The sequence below is a fragment of the Elephantulus edwardii genome, unplaced genomic scaffold, assembly GCF_000299155.1.
Source record: "Elephantulus edwardii isolate Elephantulus edwardi_28Jun2011 unplaced genomic scaffold, EleEdw1.0 scaffold00248, whole genome shotgun sequence".
NCBI classification, from domain to species: domain Eukaryota; kingdom Metazoa; phylum Chordata; class Mammalia; order Macroscelidea; family Macroscelididae; genus Elephantulus; species Elephantulus edwardii.
The window spans coordinates 1,916,700-1,941,517 of record NW_006399998.1 but is presented as its reverse complement, the minus strand read 5'-3'; positions in this window follow the sequence as shown (position 1 = coordinate 1,941,517).

Sequence of the window (24,818 nt, the reverse complement as noted above, 5' to 3'; positions counted from 1 at the left end):
TGTCAACATGATGGAGGGACACATGAGCAGAGTTAAAGAGATGGAACACAGAACCGGTGAAATAAAAGATGGAATTTTCACCACCGATCTGCTAGAACAAAAACCAGAACCAAAAAGAAAGGAAGAAGAAGGAACTCTAAGAATAATGTGGCACACCATCTAGAGAAATAACATGCACATCACTGGAATCCTAGAACAGGAAAAAGCAAGTAAAGGCACCAAAAAGTGGTGAAAGAATCACTAAAGGAAAACTTCCCAGACATAATGAAGAATGAGAGAATATATATTCAAGAAGATGAGAAAACACCATATAGAATAGACCCCAAAAGAAAAACACCAAGGCATATCATATTTAAATTGTTCAGAACCAAAGATAAGGAGAGAATCTTGAAACAGCAAGGGAGAAACAAAGAGTAACCTATAAGGGAGAGCAGATAAGATTAAGTGCTGATTTCTCAGCAGAAACGTGAGCAGGAAGAAAGTGGAAGGACATATATCAAATACTCAGACAAACACAACCGACAATCAAGAATACTGTATCCACCAAAATTATCCATCAAATATGAAGGAAAGACCAAGATATTTCCAGAAACACAGAACATAAGAGATTTTTTAAAAACAAGATCAGCATTGCAGGCAACACTGACAGAAGTCCTTCTTACAAAAATAAAACAGACAGCAGCACGGACCAAAGCAACTAGCAACAACACCAGAAGAATTCAACAAAATTATAGCAATAAAACCCTGCCTTTCAATAATCACAGTATGTATGAATGGTTTGAATGTAACCTGAAGGGAAGAAGAGTAAGAGATTGGATTTAAAAACAAACAAACAAAAAATACCCCACAAAACCCAAAATCCATCAATATGCTATCTACAAGACACATCTGGAAAATGAAGGTAAAGAAAGACTTAAAAGAATGGGAAAAAATATGCCAAGCAAATGGCAACCAGAAAAAAAAGCAGGAGTAGCAAAATTAACCTCCGATAAAATAAATTTCAAACCAAAAACTGTCAAAATATGCGGGAAATCACTACATAATGCTTAAAGGGTCAATAGAACAAAAGGACATAACAATAATTAATATCTAGGCAACAAATGAAAGAACTGAAAAACATATAAAACAAACATTAACAACACTGATAAAGGAAATAGACAAGAATAACATTGGAGACTTCAATACACCCCTCTCAAGAAAAGATAGAACTACCAGAAAAAAACCTCAACAAAAATGCTCAAGAATTAAACCACACAATAAAACAACTTGACCTCATAGATATTTATAGGCTAATGCACCCCCAATAAATACAGTATACTTCTCCAATGTGCAGGAAACATTCTCCAGAATAGCTGATATGTTAGATCACAAGGCAAACATCAATAAACTCAAAAACATAGAAATAATACAAAGCATTTTCTCAGACCAAAATGTTACAAAATTAGAAATTAATAACAAGAGCATAAAGGAAAAAACACTCTACATTTGGAGGTGAACAACATCTTGCTTGAGTATGTATTAGAAGAAATAAAAAAATGAAATCAAAACATTTCTTGACCCAAGTGACAATCAAAACACCACTTATCAAAACCTCTGGAAAACAGAAAAAGCAGTAATAAGAGGTTAATTTATATCAAAAAGCAAGCATATCAAAAGGCAGGGGAAAATTACCATTGCTTCTCTAAAACCAACACCTCCAACAAATAGAAAAAAAAGCAGCAAAATATCTGACACTGTCTAAAAAAACTGAAATTATAAAAATTGGAGCAGGTTAATAAAATAGAAAACAAACCAAAAAAAAAAAAGAACAATTGAAACCATCAACAAAACAAGGAGTTGGTTCTTTGCAAAGGTCAACAAAATCAACAAACCACTAGCAAAACTCACAAGAGAAAAGTAGGAAAAGACACAAATAATCTGAATAATAGATAAAATGGGCAACATCACAATAGAACCAACTACATTAAAAGGCTAACATTGGAATTATATGAAAAATTATACTCAAACAAATATGAAAACCTAGAGGAAATGGACAAATACTTAGAAATGCCCAACCTACCTAAACTAGCACAAACTATAACTGAACATCTGAAAAGACCCATTACAAAAGAAGAAAACCCAAAAAAGTCCTGGACCAGATGGCTTTACAAATGAATTTTAACAAACATTCACAGAAGAACTGTCACCAATCCTATATAAACTATTTCAGAATATAGAAAAAAAATGGAATTCTCCAGACCCCTAAGAAGCAAACATATCCTTGATACCAAAGACAGATAAAGACACCACGAAAATAGAAAACTATAGGTTAATATCTCTCATGAACATAGATGCAAAAGTCCTGGATAAAATCCTAATCAATAGAATCCAATGCTACATCCAAAAAATATAATTCACCATGACCAAGTGGGATTCATAACAGGTATGCAAGGATGGTTCAACCTAAGAAAAACAATCAATGTAGTTCATCACATTAACAAAGCAAATAACAAGAAGCACATGATCCTATCAACTGATGCAGAAAAGGCCTTTGACAAAATCCAACACCCTTTCCTGATTAAAAGACTCAGCATAATAGGATTAGAGGGAAATTTCTTCAACATAGTAAAAAGTATTTACACAAACGCAAGACCCAACATTGTTCTCAAAGGAGAGAGATTAAAGGCATTCCTCTTGAGAACAAGAACTAGGCAAGGATGCCCAATATCACCTCTCCTATTCAATATTGTATTGGAAGTCTTAGCGATAGCAATAAGGCAAGAGAAGGAAATAAGAGGTATCCAATTGGACAAAGAGGAGGTAAAATTATATCTCTCTATGCAGATGATATGATAGTTTACTTAGAAAACCCTAAAGACTCTGCAAGAAAACTACTGGACATAATTGACCAATTCAGTAAAGTGGCAGGATACAATATCAACATACAAAGATCAATTTCATTTCTGTACAGTAACAAAGAGAATACAGAACTGGAGCTGAGTAAAACAATACCCTTCACAATAGTATTTAAGCACAAGGTTAAATACTTAGGAGTAAACCTAACCAGAATAAAAAAGGATCTGTTTAAAGAAACTTACAAAACATTATTACAAGAAAGAAAAAGAGTACTGGAGAGGTGGAAGACTATCCCTTGTTCATGGATAGGAATACTCAATATTGTGAAAATGACAATACTACCAAAGGCAATATAGCCTTTGTGGAAACTACAGAACAATCTCACTGATTTCACATGCAAGCAAGATTTTACTGAAGATTATCTAAAAACGACTGGACCAGCACATCAACAGAGAACTGCCAGAAGTCCAGGCTGGCTTTAGAAGGGGTCGTGGTATTAGGGATATTGTGGCTGATGTGAGATGGATCTTAGCTGAAAGCAGAGAATACCAGAAGAATGTCTATCTGTGTTTCATTGATTATGCAAAGGCATTTGACTGCGTGGATCATAACAAACTATGGCTGACTCTGAGAAGAATGGGAATCCCAGAACACTTGATTGTTCTAATGCAAAACTTATACTTGGACCAGGAGGCAGTCATCAGAACAGAGCAAGGGAGCACTGCATGGTTCAAAATTGGGAAGGGCGTACGCCAGGGATGCATCCTATCTCCATACCTTTTCAACCTATATGCAGAACAGATTATCCGGGAGGCTGGGCTCTATGAGGAGAAATGTGGGGTCAAGATTGGTGGACGACTTATCAAAAATCTGCGGTATGCAGATGACACAACCTTGCTTGCTGAAACTGAAGAAGACCTGAAGCACCTGCTGCAGAGTGTCAAGGACTGCAGCCTACAATATGGATTGAGGCTCAATGTCAAGAAGACAAAGATTCTCACCACTGGACCAATTGGCAGCATCAGGATGGATGGTGAAGAGATTGAGATTGTACACGGCTTTAGTTTGCTTGGCTCCACAGTCAACACTCTTGGCACTAGTAGCCAGGAAGTTTAAAGGTGCATTGCAATGGGAAAGTCTGCTGTTAGGGACCTCTCCAAAGTACTCAAGAGCAAAGGTGCATCTGATACAGGCCATGGTCTTTGCAATCACTTGTTATGCATCAGAGAGTTGGACAATAACCAAGGAGGATAGAAGGAGAATTGATGCCTTTGAGCTGTGGTGCTGGAGGAGTATTGAGAATACCATGGACTGCTAGGAAAACAAACAGATTTGTCCTGGAAAGGGTTAAACCAGGTGGCTCCTTGGAGGCAAGGATTCTGAGGCTCCGTCTAAAGTACTTTGGACATGTTGTGAGGAGAGACAGGTCCTTGGAGAAGGACATCATGCTTGGGAGGGTGGAGGGACAGCGCAGGAAACGAAGGCCCTCTATGAGGTGGATTGATTCAGTGATTGGGATAATTGGGATGGGAGTGTCAGAGACAGTGCCATTGTCACAGGACAGAGCGGAGTTTAGTGCTGTTGTACATAGGGTCGCTATGAGTCACAAGCGACTCGACGGCGCATAACAACAACAACAACATGCCACCACAGCTTCCTAATATGACTCTAGAGTGTTATTAAGAAATGTGTGTCCTATTCTTTGCTCTTCTCTTTCACCATTATGTTAGCTCTTTAAGACCTCAAATTCTGTTGATAATTTGGAACTGCCCGGCTAATCCAAAGCCTGCATCTGTCCTCTGGTTCCAATCCACCTGCTACTCTGAGCAAGAAATGAGCAATTGCCTCCCCACTTGGAGAACAGCTATGACTCAGTTTTGATTTCATTTCAAAGAGTTTGAATATAACCATTACCTATAAGGTTGAAGATTTTTTTTTCTAATTCTATGAAGACAATTATAGAAATTTTGATTGGAATTACACTTAATGAATAAATCTTTTTGTTTAATATTGATATGTTTTTTTTTAAGTTTAGTTTGTTTATTTTTCATTTCAATGAACATCTACAGAGATTTTGGAATTCCATTCATTCATTGTTGCACCCTTCTCCCCACACAAACCCCTCCCCCCTCCCCCCCCTTTGCTCCTCTCCTTGAAAAGCAAAAGAAAAGAAAAAAAGAAAAGAAAATCTCCCTCATATTGATATCTTAATGATGTTGAGTTTTTTGGGTTTTGTTTGGTTTCATTTTGGTTTTTCCTTCTTTCATGCTCTGAACTTTCGCATTCCAGTCACCAGTTATTATTAGTGAATCTTGGTTACACATTGAATTGATTTCTGACTGCAAGAGTTGGTAGAAATCTTTCTTTACTCCTGCCTGGCTCTAGTTGTTAGTGAATATATTTGTATTATAGTGGTATTAACAGGTTTTCCTTGTATGCACATAGATATAAACCTATTACTCACAACATTGTATTTCAGGAAGGATCTACAAATAGTCGTTTTTACTATGTATGTGACTCTATTTTTCATCAATTTTTCATTCCTGGCATTGTAGATAATATGCTTGCATTGCTGAAAATTATCTATGCCAATTCATTTTAGCTCACCAATACTTAGTATGTCCGTAGTTATGTGTTTCATTTCTTTTTTAACAATATCCAATTGCCATAAGTTTATATGTCTTACATTCCACATTCCAATTATTAGTTGCTGTTTGCAACTGTTCCCTTTCATTTGTGTTTTCCCCTATATGAGGGCTCAGCCTCCAATAATGTATCTACTAGTCTAAATGTGCTCATAGGGTTTTTGAAGTCCTGTTATTTCAGAAGTGAATAGAGAATCCTTCCTGTTTTTGTTATATGCTGTAGAGCTGTCTATGACTGATAGAGACCCTATGTACAACAGCCCTAAACCCTGCTCTATCCTGTGCCAATCTTATCTTCTCTGATACACCTACTCCCACTACCCCAGTCACTAAATCAGTCCACCTCATAGTGGGTCTCCCAGTCCAGCACTGTCCCTCCAACCTCCCAAGCATGATGTCTTTCTCCAATGACTAGTTCCTCCTTGCATTATGTCCAAAGTATATCAGATGAAGCTTCAGAATCTTTGACTCTAAGGGGAAGCTTTGTTTAAGCCTCTCCAGGATGAAACTGTTTTATTAGCAGTCCATAGCATATTCAATACTCTTCTCCAGCACCACAGTTCAAAGGCATCAATTCTCCCTCTATCCTCCCTAGTCATTGTCCAACTCTCTGATACATAGCAAATGATAGCAAAGAAAATGGCCTGTATCGGGCACACCTTAGTCTCCAGAGTGACACTATTGCTCTTCAGCACTTTGGAGAGGTCCCTAACAGCAGACTTTCCAATTGTAATGCATCTTTTATTTTCATAGCTGCTGGTGCCAAGAGTGCTGACCATGGAGCCAAGCAAACTAAAGCTGTTAAAAATCTCAATCTCTTCACCATCCATCCTGATGTTGCAAATTGGCCCAGTGGTGAGAATCTTTGTCTTCTTGATATTGAGCCTCAATCCATATTGAAGTCTGCAGTCTCTGACCTTCTGCAGCAAGTGTTTCAGGTTCTCCTCAGTTTCAACAAGCAAGGTTTTGTCATCTGCATAACGCAGATTGTTGATGAATCTTCCACCAATCCTTATGCCACACTTCTCATACAGCACAGCCTCCCAGATAGTCTGTTCTGCATATAGGTTGAAAAGGTATGGAGATAGGAAACATCCCTGGCATTTACCCTTACCAATTTTAAAACATGCATTGTTTCCCTGCTCTGTTCTGAGGACCGCCTCCTGGCCCAAGTATAGGTTTTGCATTAGCACAATCAAGTGTTCTGGGATTCTCATTCTTCTAAGAGTCAGCCACAGTTTGGTATGATCCACACATTCAAGCGACTATGAATAATCAATGAATAATACTTAGACATTCCTCTCGTACTCCCTGCTTTCAGCCAGGATCCATCTAACATTAGCTGCAATGTCCTTAGTACCATGATCCCCTCTAAATCCAGTCTGCACTTCTGGCAGTTCTCTGTTGATGTGCTGTTCCAGTCATTTTTTTTAAAATCTTCAGAATCTTGCTTGCATATGATATCAATGATGTTGTTCGATTACTTCCACACTCTGTTCTGTCATCTTTCTTGTCTATTCTGACTTAATTTTGAAGCTCAATTTTAGACAATATCTAACAGGCAAGTATTTACTGTTAAAGGTTATTTTACCTTTGTTACACAAATTATTACCATATTTTATTTTTCAATCTATATATACAACAGATCATCCATGAGTCTGGGCTCTATGAGGAGGAATGGGGCATCAAGATTGGAGGAAGACACATCAACAATATGTTACTCAGATGACACAGCCCTGCTTGTTGAAATGGAGGGGAATCTGAAACGCTTGTTATAAAAGGTCAAGAACTGTAGCCATAAATATGGATTGAAGTTCAACATCAAGAAAGCAAAGATTCTCACCACTGTGCCTATTAGCAGCATCATGATAGATGGTGAAGAGATTGAGATTGTTAACAACTTTATTTTCTTGGCTCAACAAATCTACATTGTTGGTAGCAGCGGCCAGAAAATAAAAAGATAAATTGCATTGCATAAGTCTGCTGTCAGAGACCTCTCCGGTGTACTGAAGAGCAACAATATCAGTCTGGAGACTAAGGTGTGCCTGATCTAGGGCAAAGTTTTCTCAGTTACTTGCTGTGCATCAAAAAGCTGGAAAAATGACTAGGATTGATAGAAGGAGAATTGATGCCTTTGAGCAGCGGTGCTGGAGAAGAGTGTTTGAATACACCATGGACTGCTAGGAGAACAAAGTTCGTCCGAGAGAGGGTGAAACCAAGCTGCTCCTTGGAGGCAAGGATTCTGAAGCTTTACCTGACATACTTTTGACATGTTACAAGGAGGGGCCAGTCCTGGGAGAGGGAAGTCATGCTTGAGAGAGTGGAGGGAAAACGCAAGAAAGAAAGACCCTTGATGAGATGGATTGACTCAGTGACTGAGGTAATGGAGGTAGGTGTGTCAGAGACAATAGGTTGGCTCAGGATAGAGCATGATTCAGAGCTGTTTTACATAGGGTCATTGTGAGTCACAAGTGGTTCAATGACACATAACAACACCAAGCAAATTAACTTATTTTCTTAGATAGTCAAAATAGTGGGCATATAGTTAGCAGGGAGTGGCATAATTATGGGTGTTAAAAGCAAAATATTTCTGATTTAGAGAGACATAGACTTTTTTTTTCCCCAGAGGTATCAAGCAAGAAATGATCTCACATCTTTGGCTGTTGTGGCACACCCATGAGGAACCAGTAATTCACCACAGCAAGACAGTTATCTCTATAAGAGGAAAAGAAGAAGGTAAGGAAGAAGGGTAGGGATAGAAGCAGATTGAAAAAAGAGAGGGATTTCATTCACAGCCCTGCAGACCTCCAAGTGTTAGAGATGGCTTTCCATCTATGAAGCATCAAGTTGTTCCAACAAAATACTCATATAGTAGGTGGAATATGAAGAACTGAAAATGTACCATAAAATGCTATAAAATAAAATAGCAAATTAAAGTCAGAATTACACGTTAGGCAATGGAATGGAATTTTGAGTATTTGCTCTAATTTAAGTGTTAAACAGATTAATAAAGTATAATCTATTAAAATATATACATTCTAACATAAAACATTTCAGGATCATGGGCTAATTAGACTCCAGAAACCATTACTTCTGTCCTATTTTTAAAAATATAAAATGCCAATTATCTTCTGCAAAGTGAAGACTTAAGAGAAATACTAATATTTCTCATGCTTGATTTTTACTCATGAACACTATGTATCCAAGCCAGAGTTATACCTCCCAGATACAGTGTTTCCAATACATTCTTCAAACCCAGAGTATTTCTGCTTGAATTTGAGGTAGGGATTTGAGAAGACTTGAGACTCCTGAAATCTACCTTTCCCTGTCTCAACCATACCAATTCAAGACAGCAACAGGTAGTCTTTATTGGAACTTTAAGCATGTGGGAAAGTAACTTCCCCAGAGCTGGTTTGTGGTTTGTTTGTTTGTTTGTTTTTTAAGGATAAAAAAACTGATAGCTTCCTGGAGTCCTTGGTGTTTTTGTTGTTTGTAGGTGCCGTGGAGTTGATTATGCAACCCTGTGAACACTAGATTTAGATAAAGTGGAATTCTTGCTGTAAAGTGATGTGCTTGGGAAAGCTACCTTATAAATATCCTCTTTTTTTCCCCCTTGTAGTGTCTTAATTCAGTCATGTTTTGAATTCTCTCTCCTCTTATCATTGCTGTCCCAAGTAATTAGGAAACTATTATCTATTCAAACTAGAACTTCTGATGTTGAGTTTTCTAATCCATGAACATGGAACATCTTTCCATTCACTTAACTTTCTTAAATCTCTTTCAGTAGTATTTTACAGTTCTGATTGTATGTCTTTTAAGTCTCTACTTAAATCCCCCCCCCCTTCTCTTAGATAAGCTCTGGTGGCATAGTTGTAAGAAACTGCACTGAAATCCCAAAGGCTTGTGGTTCGAATCTACCAGCTGCTTCACAGGAGAAGGATGGACAGTGTTCCCCCAGGAGATTTACCGTCTCTGAAGACTCACTGAAGGGTCAGCTATGAGTAGGTTCCAACTCAATAGTACACAACAACAACATTCTCTGAGATGCTGTTATAAATTTAATCATTTCCCCAATTTCTCTCTCTCTCTGATTTCTCACTACTGGTGTATAGAAGAAACACAACTGATTTCTGCTTGTTGAATATGTACCTTAAAGTTATGCAAAAATTCCTCCCTTGATTTTGCAAGTTTTTGTAATCTTTTGAGTTTTTCTATACAAAGGATCATATCATCCACAAATAAGAAAAATTTACTTCTTTTCTAATTTGAATTAACTTTATTTCATTTTCTTGTCTTATTACTCTTATTAGGGTTCACAACAAATAATTCATAAAAGTGGTGACAACAGACACACTTGTCTTGCTACCAATTTCAAGGGGAAAAAATCTATCTTTCTCAATTAAGTATAGTTTTCGCTTTTTCACGTATGAGTTGATTCGTATTTCTGTATTTTCCAGCTATTCTAACATTCTTCATGGTTTACACCAGGAAAGGCACTTGCATTTTATCAAATGTGTTTCCTGCATGTTCTGGCCTTATTCATGTTTTGCCCTTTCATTGTACAGCCATTCTTCATCTTCTCTTTTAACAGCATTGACATAACCTTGAAAGAGACAAAGTAGTGAATAATAAAAAGACTACAAAAGGTTAACTGTCTTTCACAGACAACACGAGCTGTTGAGATGCTCATGTCTTAGTATTGGGACAAAAATTGCAACTAAACAGCAAATGGCACCACATGGATCCTTTCTCATAACAATCGTAACAAGAATGGAAACTAATGTGAGCAATCTAAACCTTTAAAAAACATGGAGCACTTCATGAGTTTGTCTGTCTGAAATGCTAATCTTCTCTATACTCTTGCAATTTTAATATATGTGATACCGAAGTCAGTACCAACCAATTTCTTATTATCTTAAGCTTGGATTTTTTTTTCTCGAAATGCCTTTATCTGGAGTTCTTTTCAGTCAACTAAGATTTTTTTTTTCTTTATCAAACAGTGAGTCAATTGATCTAAAGTAATTTGGGGGGAAATAGCAACAAGTGTCATTTTATTTGCATTCATCCATTGATTTAAAAAACTTCTTGCTGTATAATCAGAAGCAACTGATAGCTGACCCTCAATTAGATTTCTGAGGCTGTAAATCACACAAGAGGAGACTGCCATCTTTCTCCTGTGGAGGTACTGATGGATTAAAACCTCCATAGAGGTATGGCATCTGGATTAGAAACGTGGCTCCCCAAGAGTTTGTAGCCCCTAAAACTTATCTGCTCATAATTGAATATGAGAATCTTTCCAATATAAAGTATGAAACTTATAAGCAACAATTTTTTGTTTGTTTTTTAGAAAGGTTCCCACCTCAAAAAATAGATATTTTGTTTGTTGTTCTTAGGTGTCATTGAGTATAACTCATAACGACCTTATGAACAAAATATCTGAACCCTGTTCTATCCTGCACCATCCTCACATTTCCAGACGCACAAGAGCCCATTGCAGCAGTCACTGTGTCAATTCATCTGGTAGAGGGTCTTCCTCTCCTTTGCCACCCTTCACAGAATCATGTCACTCTCTAAAGAATAGCCCCTCCTAACAACATACCCAAGTGGAAGGTGAAGTCTCATCATTCCTGCCTCATCATTCAGCCAGCACTCTGGCTGCTCCCTCTCCAAGACATATCTATTTGTTCTCTTGGATGTCCACGGGACATTCAGTGTTCTTCTCTAACATCACAACTCAAAGATGTCAATCCTTTTCTGTCATCCTTATTCATTGTCCAGCTCTCAGATGCATAGCAAGTAATCAGAAAGACTAGGGCCTGAATCAGATGAACCTTAGTCCTCAAACTGATACTATTAATCCTCAATAATTTGGAGAGGTCCTTAACTGCAGATTTCCCCAGTGCAGTACATCTCTTTTTTTCTTGACTGTTGGTACAAAGGATGTTAATTATGGATTCAAGCATGATGAAGCTGGATAAATATTTTTTTAAAAAATATAGACTAATAATATAGTGGACTGTATTCTCATCACTGGGTCAACTGGCAGCATCAGGATTGATGGTGAAGAGATTGAGATTGTTGTCAGCTTTAGTTTGCTTGAATCAACACTCTTGGCACCAGCAGCTAGAAAATTAAAAGACGCATTGCAATGGGAAAGTCTGCTGCTAGGGACCTCTCCAAAGTGCTGAAGAGCAATGATGTCACTCTGGAAACTAAGGTTCACCTAATACAGTCCATGGTCTTTGCAGTAATTTGCTATGTGTCAGAGTGTTGGACAATAACTAGGGAGGCTAGAAGGAGAATTGATGCCTTTGAGCTGTGGTGTTGGGGATGAGTATTGAATATACCATGAGCTACTAAGAAAACAAACAGGTTCATCCTGGAGAGAGTTAAACTAGGCTGTTCCCTGGAGACAAGAATTCTGAAGCTTCATCTGACATACTTTGGACATGTTGCGAGGAGAAACCAGTCTTTGTAGAAAGACGTCATGCTTGGGAGGTTGGAGGGACAGCGCAGGAGTAGAAGACCCTCTATGAGGTGGATTGATTCAGAGACTGGGGTAATTGGGATGGTTGTGTTGGCGACAGATTGGCACAGGATAGAGCAAGGTTTAGGCCTGTTGTATGCAGGGCTGCTAGGAGTCTCAGGCAATATACAACAAATAACAACATATCAATTTGGAAAAGAAATATGGATTTGTTATTACCCTGTATAGATTGTTGGGAATAATACAAAGCTGATATTTCTCCAGTTTTCTGTAGAAATCAGTGCAGTAATAGTTCCAGATCACCATTCAGTCTCTGGGTGGACTTTAGGACCTGCATGATCCACATTGACTTTTTGACTATTCAAATTATTTAGTAACTCTTACTTTTATTTTTTATACTTAGATAGCATTTGTTAGTGAACAAACTATTCAAAGATACACTGCAAATTTTTTTAAATTCTTGGTTTGCATATAAATTCATATACACTTTGTTTCATACTTTCCTTCATTCACATTATGTTTCATACAGGCATCTCCATACATTGTATTTTCTAAAATTAATCACTATTGAACTACGCCCACCATCACCCCATCTTATCAGGTCCCCTCTGAATCTTTCCCATTTCTTTTACCCCCTCCTGCCACTCACCAAATTGGGTGATGCTGTGATTTTTCCTCCTGACCACCCTCACCTCTCTGCTCCTACTCCTTCCCTCTTTGAACTAATATACACATTTTACTAGTTATCTTTCTATTTTTACAGTTGTTGTGTTATATAGTATCTGCCCTTATGAGACTGATTTAATTCACTCACTCTGCTTAGTGATTTCCAGTCTCTTCCAAATTTTGTAGTATTTTTTAAAAATCTTTGATCTTGAGTGTTGGATAGTATTTCATTGTGTAAATGTACTGCAATTTCTCAATCCATTTTATTATGGCTGGACATTTGGGCTGTTTTCATGTGCTTGTGATAGTAAGTAACACTGCTATGAATCTTGGTGTACGATTCTCCATTTGTCTCAGCTTTAACTTCCTTGGAGTATATTCCTAATAGTGTAATAGCTGGGTCATATAGAGTTTCTATGTTCAGCTTTTTGAAGAAATACCAAAGTGCCTTCTAGATTGATTGTACCATTTTACAATCCCACCAGCAGCGTATGAGAGTTCTAATCTCTCCATGTCCTCTCCAGTATTCATTGCCTGATGTCCTGTTAAATTTTGCCGCTGCTACTGGAGTGAGATGGTATCAGTAATTTTTACAGTGAGATCCCACCTCCACCAAATTATCCTGTTCTTCCAAAAGAAATAATTTTTATCTATTATGTGTGTACATTCAAATGTGTGTGTATGTATGAGCTCCTATGTATGTGTATGTGTGTGTATCAAGGTTGGCCTTACGTTCTGACCAACTTATAGTATACTTGGCGTCATGAAGATAGTAACACCATTTTTATTTATACATGTTATCCACGTGACAGCATGTGCATTTTTTTTATTTGTTGTTGTTGTTATGTGCCATCGAGTCATTTGCGACTCATAGCGACCGTATGTACAACAGCCCTAAACCGTGCTCTATCCTGTGCCAATCTCATTGCCTCTGACTTTAATCATATGAAATACAGTAGCAAAGATAAATATTTACTTTCCATACCCATCAACTGGTTAAGTTTTTAAAGAAAAAAAAGATAAACAGCTGTCATTTGGTTATCTCTGAGTCATAGAGATCACATGTATGTCAATATAGCACTTTGCCTCATAGAGTTTTCAGTGGCTGAGATTTCAGAACAGATTTCCAAACATCTCTTTTGAAGTGCCTCTGGATGAACTTGAATTTTTTTTGTTTTTTATTAGAAGTAGAGTGTTTTGATCATTTGAACTGCAAATGGGTCAAACATCTGTGTTTTACATTAACATTTGAGTCATTTATTTCCTCGGTGGATTTTCTGGAGGACAGTGAGGGGAATGTGCATAGCTGTTAACTAACATTGAAAAGATTTCTGACAACTCTTCTTGGATGTCTGTTTATTAGTAGAGCTTTGAGATATGTTCCCTGAACATGTGGCTCATCCAACTTCCTTCTCATTTTAACACACATAACTCTCCAGAACAAATTTATATCATTATCATTAATAACTCAAGTTAACGGCCAAGACTTGGTTCCTGGATGAACTTCTAGATAAGATGCTAGATATGTTTTTCTCTTTGGTAACTATAACGAATAAATATTAACAAAATGGTAATAGAAGTATATAGGTACACTCTTTTGAAGTCCTTATCTTAAGGGCCTCACATAGGCATAACCTCACCAGTAACATTGAACTCACTTAGTTGTTTCAAAAATACTAAAAAAAATCCTAATTTTAGAATAGAGTTGAGAAAATTCTTTGGGAGAGGTCCATAAAGATTTTCAAAGCAATAGCTATAACCAGAAATATCAGAAACAAGAAAAATCTCCTGTACCAGGGAGAGGGCAGGTTAAATCTTTACAGCTGTTGTGTAATCACTTTGAGTGTTGATTTCTTCTCAAAAGCTGTAATAAAATTAGTCATTTATTTCAGTTGACTGGTGTCAGACTCAATATCCTTTAGACATTATAAAACCTGTGTCTTGAGAGCTCTTTTAGACTGTCACTTTCCTTATACCTCTAGAAAAACATACTCTCTTTTGAAGCATTCTATTTTTTCATGTGTCCTATTTTGAGAATCCCACTTGAATATTTTGTGTCTGGCTCACTTTTTATGCCTTTCCGTCATTAAATGAAAGAGAAAGTGGCTCATGGTACTTTCTTTCCTAAGTTATAACTTGAATTCATGTTTCAAAGAGGTAGAAACAAAAACATGAAAGTTCATTTTTAAGCAGAAATAGTTGTTATATTCACAGTATAAACTTTGGAGGTTGCCTCTAAGTTAAAAGAGCTAAAACCAAACAAGCAGGAAAGCAATGGTGAAAGTCAAATGATTGTACAAAGATCCAGTAATTTCTAGAATGGTCATCCCTATTGTGTACTGAGTCACATATTAGTTATTAGTTAGTTATAAGTTAGCATTAAGAAGCAGTGTCTTAAATTACTTACAGCATGAGGCAAAGGGTTTTGTGCAAAACAGAGTCATGGTTCTCTGCAATTAAAGACTCTACTTCCTGTCCATGTACAGCACAATGGTGTCTATGCTATGCTTCTGTGTGGGACACAGCTCACAATAATAATACAGACTCTTGTTGTTATATGCTGTCAAGTCATCCTTAGCTAACGACAATCACAGAACACACTGTGTTCTCCCTATGAACGGTTGCTGGTCAAACTCTTCTGATACATTATTTTTGACTGGTTTTTGGAAAAAGATTGCTAGCCCTTTCTTCCTAGTCTGTATTCAGAAAACTCTGTTCAAACCTGTTCAGCAGCAAAGCAGCATGAAAAAAACATCTACTGAGACAGGTGGTGCTCGACATGAGGTGCATTGGACCTGAGTTAACCCCAGGGAATATGAGTGCTCAACTCCTGAACTATCACCACCTCCTATAATACAGATCCATGAAGCCATTTTCACCAAGCTGATTCTAGCTTGTAGCAGAAAACAAAGCAGAACCCTTCTATCGTGTATCCAAAGGTGTAAATGTTTACAGAAGCAATGTGACACATCTTTCTTCCCCAGAGCAGCTGATGAGTCCAAAGCACTAACTTGCCAGTTAGCGGCTGAATGCTTAACCAACAGCATCACCATGGTCCCCAAGTGTAGACTAACACCCAAACCAAACCCACTAGCACTGAATCATTTTGGACTCAGAACCCTCCATTAGGTGTCCAAGGCTGACAATCTTTACAAGTGGAGACTGCTCATCTTTCTCCTGCAAAGTGACTGGTAGATTTGGATTACTGAGTCTTCACTTAGCCAGCTGATATGTTACATACATCACGAGGAAGCCTTTGAATGCAAAAGAGCTCCTTAAATTCAAGTCCCAGAAAGGCCCTGTATATACACGCTAGTGTACACCCTAGTGTGCACCTATCCAGTGAATAGTCTTTCATCTTTGTTTCACTCCTATGCTGCACTTTATTATCTTTCTCCCTTTTCCTTTGCAAAACTCACTTTCGTGGTTTGGGGGCTTAAGCTCAATGTATTTTTTTCTTTTTAAGAAAGCTTCTCCAAACCTGCACAGGTTCCAGTTAGGCACCTATGGTCTCCTGATCGTTTTGTGTATTCTAGAATTTTATTCTTTTGAATGTTAATTGCTTATTCATGGGTGTCTCTCTTCTACTATGTTCCAGCCTGAGGGCTATGGGGATGAGGGAGGCTACACTTTGGTCCTACATCACAGGTACCTCGCTCCCTGCTCATCACATAGCAGACACTGAGTAAACATGTTTCTGTTAGTTTGCTGTTTAGTCATGGCCTGCATGTTTCTGTGATGACAGGTTTTATGTCACTAGTACTTCAAATGCCAGTAAGGTCACACATGTTGTCTAGGAATCGGGGAAGTTTCCAGACTAATAGGTAGAGAAGCCTGGGAATCTACTTCTTTTAAAACTCAGCTCAATACTGTCAGGTCAAAATGAACTCAAAGCTGACTCTACAGCAGATTTCCTAGGCTGTAAATCATGCAGGAGGAGACTGCCCATCTTTCTCTTTTGGAGTCACTGGTGAGTTTGAATTGCCAGGTTTCAGCTTCTGAGTTTGCAGATCAACTCCCAATGGACTAGGTCACCAGTTGTTCTTGTTGTTATGTGTCACTGAGTCAAAACAACTCATAACTGACCTTCCAGCATATTTTCGAAGGTTGTAAATGTCACAGGAGTTGATTGCCTATCTTTCTCCCACAGTGGTTTCAAATTGTCTGGCTTTAGCTTACAGTACAATTTCTTACCCTCTAGGCATCAGAGCTACCTTAAAAAAGAAAAGTAAATTAAAATCCTGGGACTCCCAACAAAATATTTTCCAGTCCAGTCCTGGGAAATGAGGCCTTATTTATGAAGACATCAAAATACACAGTGGTCACAATAATGGCCTTGATCACATCTCTAATTTTAAAGAACACTCATAACCGGGCTACTTTAATTTGGTGTGAGTTAACCATTACAGCAGATTACAAGTATCTGTGAAAGAATAAAAATATGAGAAGCAAAACTTTCAATACACTCAGCCTAGCTCTAGTAACAACACTAAAAACTATCTAGTCTTGAAGTGAGGGAGAGAATTTCTCTACCCATATCTAATCACTCAGAACATAAGGAAGCAGATGCAGGTCAGCCTAGTAAAGAGAACCCATTTTAACCTTTGGCATCTAACTTTAGTTTCATTTGTTGTTTCTATTGTTATGTGCCATTGAGTTGCCTGTGACTCATAACAACCCTATGTACAACAGCTGTGAACACTTTTCTATCCTGAGCTATCTCACTGACTCTGACACACCTGCCTCCATTACCCCAGTTACCAGTACAGTATATTAAATGCTATTCTTATTACACGGATTATGTTAAATAGTTTTTTACAAATATTTTGTCATTTATAAAAGGACATGATTTTTCAAAAGACCATGTTGATATGAAGATAAAATGTTTTACAACTGGTATTAGAAAAACCCTAAAATACTTCCCTTAAAGAAAGCCATTTATGTACATTAGGCATTACAGCTATGTAACATTAAAACTATCCTGGAGAATTTTTTTGTAGCACTGATAAATCAGTAAGATGGTGGCTCAAACACATCTCTACATGTGATAAAATTTGTGGAATTATTCACCAAAAAATGCACAATTTTAATCATTCTATCTGCTGTATAGTTGGACTACGTTCAATGTATTTTTTATCTATTTCTACATCTAATTGTTAGTCTAAATTTGTTTAAATATAAAAATAACTGGGGATAACGTTTGTGGTAGAAACAGTTATCTTTGTACATATTACATAACAACACAACTAATTTCCCAAAGGATGATTGACCTGGCTTCCATTAGGCTTTGCTTGACACATACTCTCTTTAAATTAGATTTAATGTAATATTTGTTTCCTAGGTATGTCATAATAATTCATTTATAAGAATAGAATTGTCTCAGAGTTTTTGAGACTAGAAGTCTGAATTCAGGAGTCAATAAGTACCACATTCTTTCCTAACTCTTTTGGGGAAAAGCTTGTCTTTCTTACTTTCTTATAGCCCCAGATGTCCCTGGCTGTCACATGGCCATTTCCCTTCTATCTTTGTGTCTCTTCTCTTTCTTCATAAAGACCTCACACTGATTTGATTAGGGGACACCCTACTCCAGTATGACCTCATGGTAACTAACATTTCCAATAGTTCTATCTCAGAACAAAGTCATGTTCACTGATATAGGAGATATATACAATGTATCTTTGGGGGTAATTATTTCAATCAATAACAAGTATTCTCAAAACAAGTTATTAAATTCCATGTTATTACTATCAAAATTGTACAGTATTTGTTTTCATTTTTTCTTCAAAACAAAGCGCACACACACATACACACAGCCCTACTTTCATCTCCACCTTCATTGCCACCACTTTACTGAATTTACAACAGGGAATGACTTAAATGAGAGGTCTAGAACCAGAGGAAATTAAAAGTTGGCAAGGACCAAAAAATCTTAGATATGATTTGGGTTGAACAACCTAACTCTCAAATACCTCAGAAGAGAGATTTACATATTTGGAACTGGAATTGGCATAACAGTTTTAGGGGGGGGAAAGCTGAGATTGGAAAATAATTTTTTTAGCAGTACAGTTCAGAAATGTGTTCTTCCGTATGTTCTTTGGGTTGGGCCAATTTTTTTCCCCACTTTTTAGTTTTAAAAAAACTAAAAAAAGTCCCCTATTTTTCCCATGTTGAAGGTTTAAGTAATTTTCATTGCAAAATGATATCATTTCTAAATTTTCCATGACAGAGCCGGATAGGAAGTTTGCTTCCCTACAGAAAACCACTTCCTTAGATTTGTGTAACTACATTCTAATTGGAATACAGAAGGTCTCTTTGCTACACATAAGCTCAGAAGGTAGTTGAATGTTGATTCCCTGTAATGCTTAGTATGCACAACTGATCCTCTTAAAGGGGGAGGTTTCTATGATTTTTTTTCCCAACTTTTTTGCTGTTACATGCCATTGAGTCAACATCCAACTCAGGTAAAAACTATGTCTAACAAAGCAGAACTTCTCTACAGAGCTTTATATTTTTTGTTTTGAGTCACAATCTTTACATTAGGAGTTAATCAGACCTCTTGTTTACAGAGTTTCTGAGCAGATTAAATTTAGGTAAACTAACAATTAGACCACTTTGACCATGCAGCTTTCTTGCCTTCCTTCTCAAGGCTTCCCAATTCTAATGTTAGGTTATAGTTTTCTACTTTTAAGATATTTTATTGCAACATGTAGGTTATATCTTGAAAAATGTTTTTGCATTCAGAGAATGATTATTAACAGCTTCAAATCATTGTTTCATGAGAGTGAGACTTTGACAAGATAGCCTGCTTGACAATTAGAGGATGGCTTTTTGAGTAGTTTCTTTCAATGATCTCTGCTTCCAACTCTCACTATAGACTACTGAAGAAGCAACTAATAGTATTTAAAAATATTTAAAATTATCAAAACTTTACAGTATTATTATTATTAATTTTTCTTCTTAGTTTCTAGTGTGCTTTGTAATGTTATGTAAATCATCTAAGGAGAAAATGCATGTAAAATTGATTAAGTGTACTGTTGATAAAAAAATGCAGAGTCAGATATTGTCACACTAGCATTACTGAGTCTGACAATTAGACCTTTGTACTATCCATTTATATTTGCCTCTTTATTATAATCATAATCTGTAAAAACAAAAAAAAAATCCTAAAACATTACTTCTTGTTGTCCATATCTCTATAGAAAACTAACAAAGCCCAGATGATGCAACTATACTCTATGTATCTTTGTCATGTGCTCAAGGATATACCTGTCTTTTCCATAGATACACATTAAAAACTATATGAAATCCATTACTATCATCGAGGGGGTTTGTAGTCTTGTAAAAAAGACAGATGCAAAGCACATGAAACACACAAACAAAACCTCTAAAAGAGTTAGAGCAAACATGAGACAGTTAAATTGTGAGATTTAAGACACGTTTCCACAACCTGGTATAATACAGGCATGGCAAACATCTTCTGAAAAGGGCCAGCTACTAGTATTTTAGGCTTCTTGGCCATACGGTGGCTGTCACAAATATTCAACTCTACCATTAAAAACATAGACAACACATAAACAAATGAGTGTAACATGTTCCATAAAACTTTATTTATAGACACTGCAATTTGAATTTCATATAATGTTCAAAAAGAATCAGTATTCTTTTTATTTTTTTCCCACCAACTAAATGCGTAACAACCATTCCTAATTAGCAATCAAAAGCAGGTGGTGAGCCTGATTTGGTCCATGGACAGTAGTAGCTTGCCAAACCTTCGTAGAGGCCACTGGATTTTAAATTGTTTTAACTGAGTATTTAATCCAAATGAAGTCCTACACAGAAGTCTAGTGGAGAAAACAATTGAATTAGAATGAAGAGAGCCAGAAGGTTGTAACCAGTCTGTCGCTCAATGTGCTTCCTGAGCCTCCCTAGAAATGGACATTGGTACAGGAGTTGGAGAGCCATTAGAAAATACTTCTATTAGCCTATCTACCCATTAAAATATAATTATTTAAATAGAATGTAGTTTAGCTTTTTCCATTTATAAAAGAAGTTTTTATTAAAAGCTTTGACCTCATTATACCCTTTTGCTCAAGTCTTCTGTTTATTATCAATGACTGACTCTTAGGATTTTCTTACTTTACAGTTTAAAGAGGGAGTGTAAATGATTTACACGTTGCATTGTGAAATGAAAAATTTGAGGTTTGAGGCTGCCCAGAGACACCTCAGATAAAGCCCTGGAAATTAACTTCTGAAAAATCAACTATTAAAGATCTTAATGAAGCACAACTGTGCTATCATCCACATTATGTGGTCACCATGATTAGAAATCAACTAGATTGAAATTGTATTATTATTATTATTATTATTATTATTATATTGGCTTGCGTATCAAGTTTATATTTATTGTGTTTCACACTATTCTTACTTCAAATTATGTTTCATGAAATATTCCCATGCATTTTATTTTATATCAATCACCATTATTTTATTTCATATTGTTTTGTTTAAGACTAACTGCACCACATGTCTGTCATTTTCACATACTATGGTAGTTTCATAGGATGCTGTGGTCACTTAGTGGTAAGAAACTGTGCTGCTCCAACACGAAAATGGTGGTGGTGGTAGTGGTGGTGGTTGTCATTGTTGTTGTTGTTGTTATGTGCCATCGAGTCATTTGCAACTCATTGTGAGCCTATGTACAACAACCCTAAATAAACTCTGTTCTATCCTGTGCCAATATTACTATCTCTGGCACATCTACTCCCATTACCTCAATCATAGAATCCATCTCATCCAGTGTCTTCCTCTCTTGCACTGTCGTCTCTCCAGGAAAGAACACAAAGGTATGTGGTTCAAATCCATCAGCTCCTCCACTGAATGTGCAATCTACTCTGACTCAATCTCCTCCTGTGTTATTTACAGCCTGTGATGACCTGCTTAAGGGTCAGTTTATTGGCTCCACCTAAATCGTACTCAAGAACAACAATAATAGTGGTTTATATGTTGTAATGACACTGGAAGAATGTTATAAATATTTGACATACTAATTCTACTATATAATATCAACACAGAGAGAGAGATCAGCTGGCCCAGTGGATAGAAAGCGATGCTACCAAGCCAAAGGTGGGTGACTTTTAATCTGCAGACCTCGGGCCTGTCTTTCATTGTTTTTGTTCAGACATCCCTCTAGGTCGTGTAGCCCCGGTGTACAAGTTGCCATACCGCGGTCACTTGTGGTTGCTGTAAGGCTGAACACTGTGACACTGATGTGTCAAATGTGTTAATGGTTGGCTACCCAATGCGGACAGAGTGCGGTGGAGCTCCCCAATTAAAACAAGCTTGGAAGAGGAAGTGGCATCCACTTCCATAATAGCTTGCCTCCTGAAACCGTATGAACCTGGAGAGAGTATGAAAGGCACTCAAGCGTAGAGGACTCTCCTTCATAGGGTCGCTATGAGTCACCTGCAACTTGATGGCACATAACAACAACAACAACAATTATACTATCTTTGAAGCAGGAATGGCATCCACTTCCATAATAGCTTGCTTCTGAAAGCCCTGTGAACCTGGAGAACAAAAGTTATACAAGAGGTGTCCAGGTTTTTGTTCATAGGGTCACTATGAGTAGCCTGCAGACTTGACAGCACTTAACACCACCACTACCACCACCACCAGCAGCAGCAGCATAGAAAGAGAGAGCAGTAGGCCTAGCAGACAGGAAGCCATGCTCCCAAGCCAAAGGTGGGTGACTCTACTTCGCGGCCCTCAGACCTGTCTTTAATTGTTTTTGGTGAAACATTCTTCTAGGTCATGTAACCTTGGTGTGTCCGCTTGCTGTACAGAGGTAACTCATGATTGCTGTGAAGGTGAACACTGTGACACGGATGAGTCAAATGAGAGAATGCTTACTTATGGTGGACAGTGTTTGGTGAAACTCCCCAATTAAAACAAACTTGGAAGCAGGAGTGGCATCCACTTCCATAATAGCTTGCCTCTGGAAAGCCTATGAACCTGGAGAAAGGTGAAAGTTATACGGGAGGTGTCCAAGACCTTTGTTCATTGGGTTGCTATGAATCGCCTGCAACTTGACAGGACTTAATAACAACAATTCTACTATACTAAATACTAATATTTTAAATATTCCATCAGTGATAGAGAGGCTTCATTAGTTTCCAGACTAAAATAGATTAGGAATAAAGGACTGTAAATCTGCTTTCAAAATACAGCCAATGAAAACCTTATGTATTATTCTGAAATGTTTGTCCAATAGAGTACTGTCAGATTAATCACTTATCTGGAAGACGCTAAAAATACATATTAGGTACACAGCAATTGATTCAAGCATATCAATGAATGTGGTGTAAGACTACATAGCATTTCATTCTGTTGTATGCGGGGTTGCCAGGAGTCAAAGGCAACTCAACAGCAATTAACAAGAAGGTTAACTAATAAAAGTTGAACTCATTTCCGTATCTTTGTTCATATTATTTCTTTTACAGTGAATGCCTTATCCTTTGATGATAAATCAAAAGACTTATCATTCTAGTACCTTTAATCCAGTTTAGCAATTATAACCCCTCTAGACTTGTACTAAAATGTCACTCTGGCCCACCATTGAAAGTTGGGGTACACTGAGGTGAAGATATTAATGTCTTATCTCAAGGTCATCTTACAGGGCTCCATTTTTACAACAATCCATCCTGTAATGATTTCTCTAGGTCTCAAATGAATAATTGGAATATATACATATACTCAGCACCTGGCAGAACTCTCCCAATTGGGATACCTCATAAATGTTGTTGTTATTGTTGTTAGGTGCCATCAATTCAACTGTGACTCCCAGGGACCAGATGAAGACTCGATGAAATCTGAATTTGCCTATCTGGCACCATATTCAAGACTTTTTTATTTTATTAAATTTTATTATTTTTAATGAACATTTACAGAGATTTTGGGTTTTCATTCACTCATTCATTCATTGTTGCACTGTTTTCTCCACCCTCCTCCCCAGTTCATTCTTGTTCCCCCCCATGTCTGTTTTAATTGTCCAATTGCCATAGTGCTTGTCAAAGCCAGTTCTGATTAATCTCCTTTGTCAGTGTGTCCTTTGCCATTCCCTATCACTCCTCCCTGAGAGAGACTTCAACCTGATTCATAAGGAAAAGGGGAGGGTGTATTCTCTTAGCTACTTCCTGCTGAAAAGGGACGTTGTGGGTTTCAGGGTGAAGGTCTTCTCTCACTAAAGGGCCCTTTGGCAGTAGGAAACACATAGACTATTATGGAGATTGATTTTGGATTTTAGATGCACTGTTATCAGTTGTGCTTAGCCGTACATGTTCATATCCTTGAAGATGTATCATGGAAGTGTTGCAGCCTGGAAGATACAAATTTAACTAACAAGTTAAAAGTGCATGAGTCAAAAATTGAAAAGCAATAATATTCTGAGTAGAGGTTCTAATAGTGGCACAAATCAAGTTACAGGGGTAAGGTGCTTACATTGCCATCCTTACTCTAACTTAATTCTTGTTTTTTAATTTAAATGTGTTATTAATTTCAGTGAAAATTTACAGAGGCTTTGGATTTCCATTCATTCATTGTTGTAGATTTGTCCCCTCCCGGAACCCATTGTTCCAGTCCCAGTGACAACCCGTATTTTTTAGGGTCTTCCTTTATCCCTCTGACCTTCCAACTTCCCACCATAAGATCTTTTTCCAGTGATTGGTCCCTCCTGACAATATGCCCAAAGTACGTGAGAAGTTTCACCATCCTTGCCTCTATGTAGTACTCAAAGACAGAAGAGGAAGAGAAGACAAAAATGGATGTTAGAAGAGACCCTGAAAATTGCACTGGAGGGCAGAGAAGCCAAAGCACAAGGAAGAATTCAAGATACTAAAGAGTTGAAGATTTCAAGAGGCAGGGGATGACAAAGTAAAATATTACAATGAAATGTGCAAGGAGTTGGAGTCAGAAAATCAAAAGGGCTAAACTCGCTCAGCATATCTTAAGCTCAAGGAACTGAAGAACAAATTCAAACCTCGAGTTGCTATAATGAAGGATGCTTTTGGCAGAATGTTAAATGATCCAGGAAGTTATTAGGTACACAGCAATTGATTCAAGCATATCAATGAATGTGGTGTAAGACTACATAGCATTTCATTCTGTTGTATGCGGGGTTGCCAGGAGTC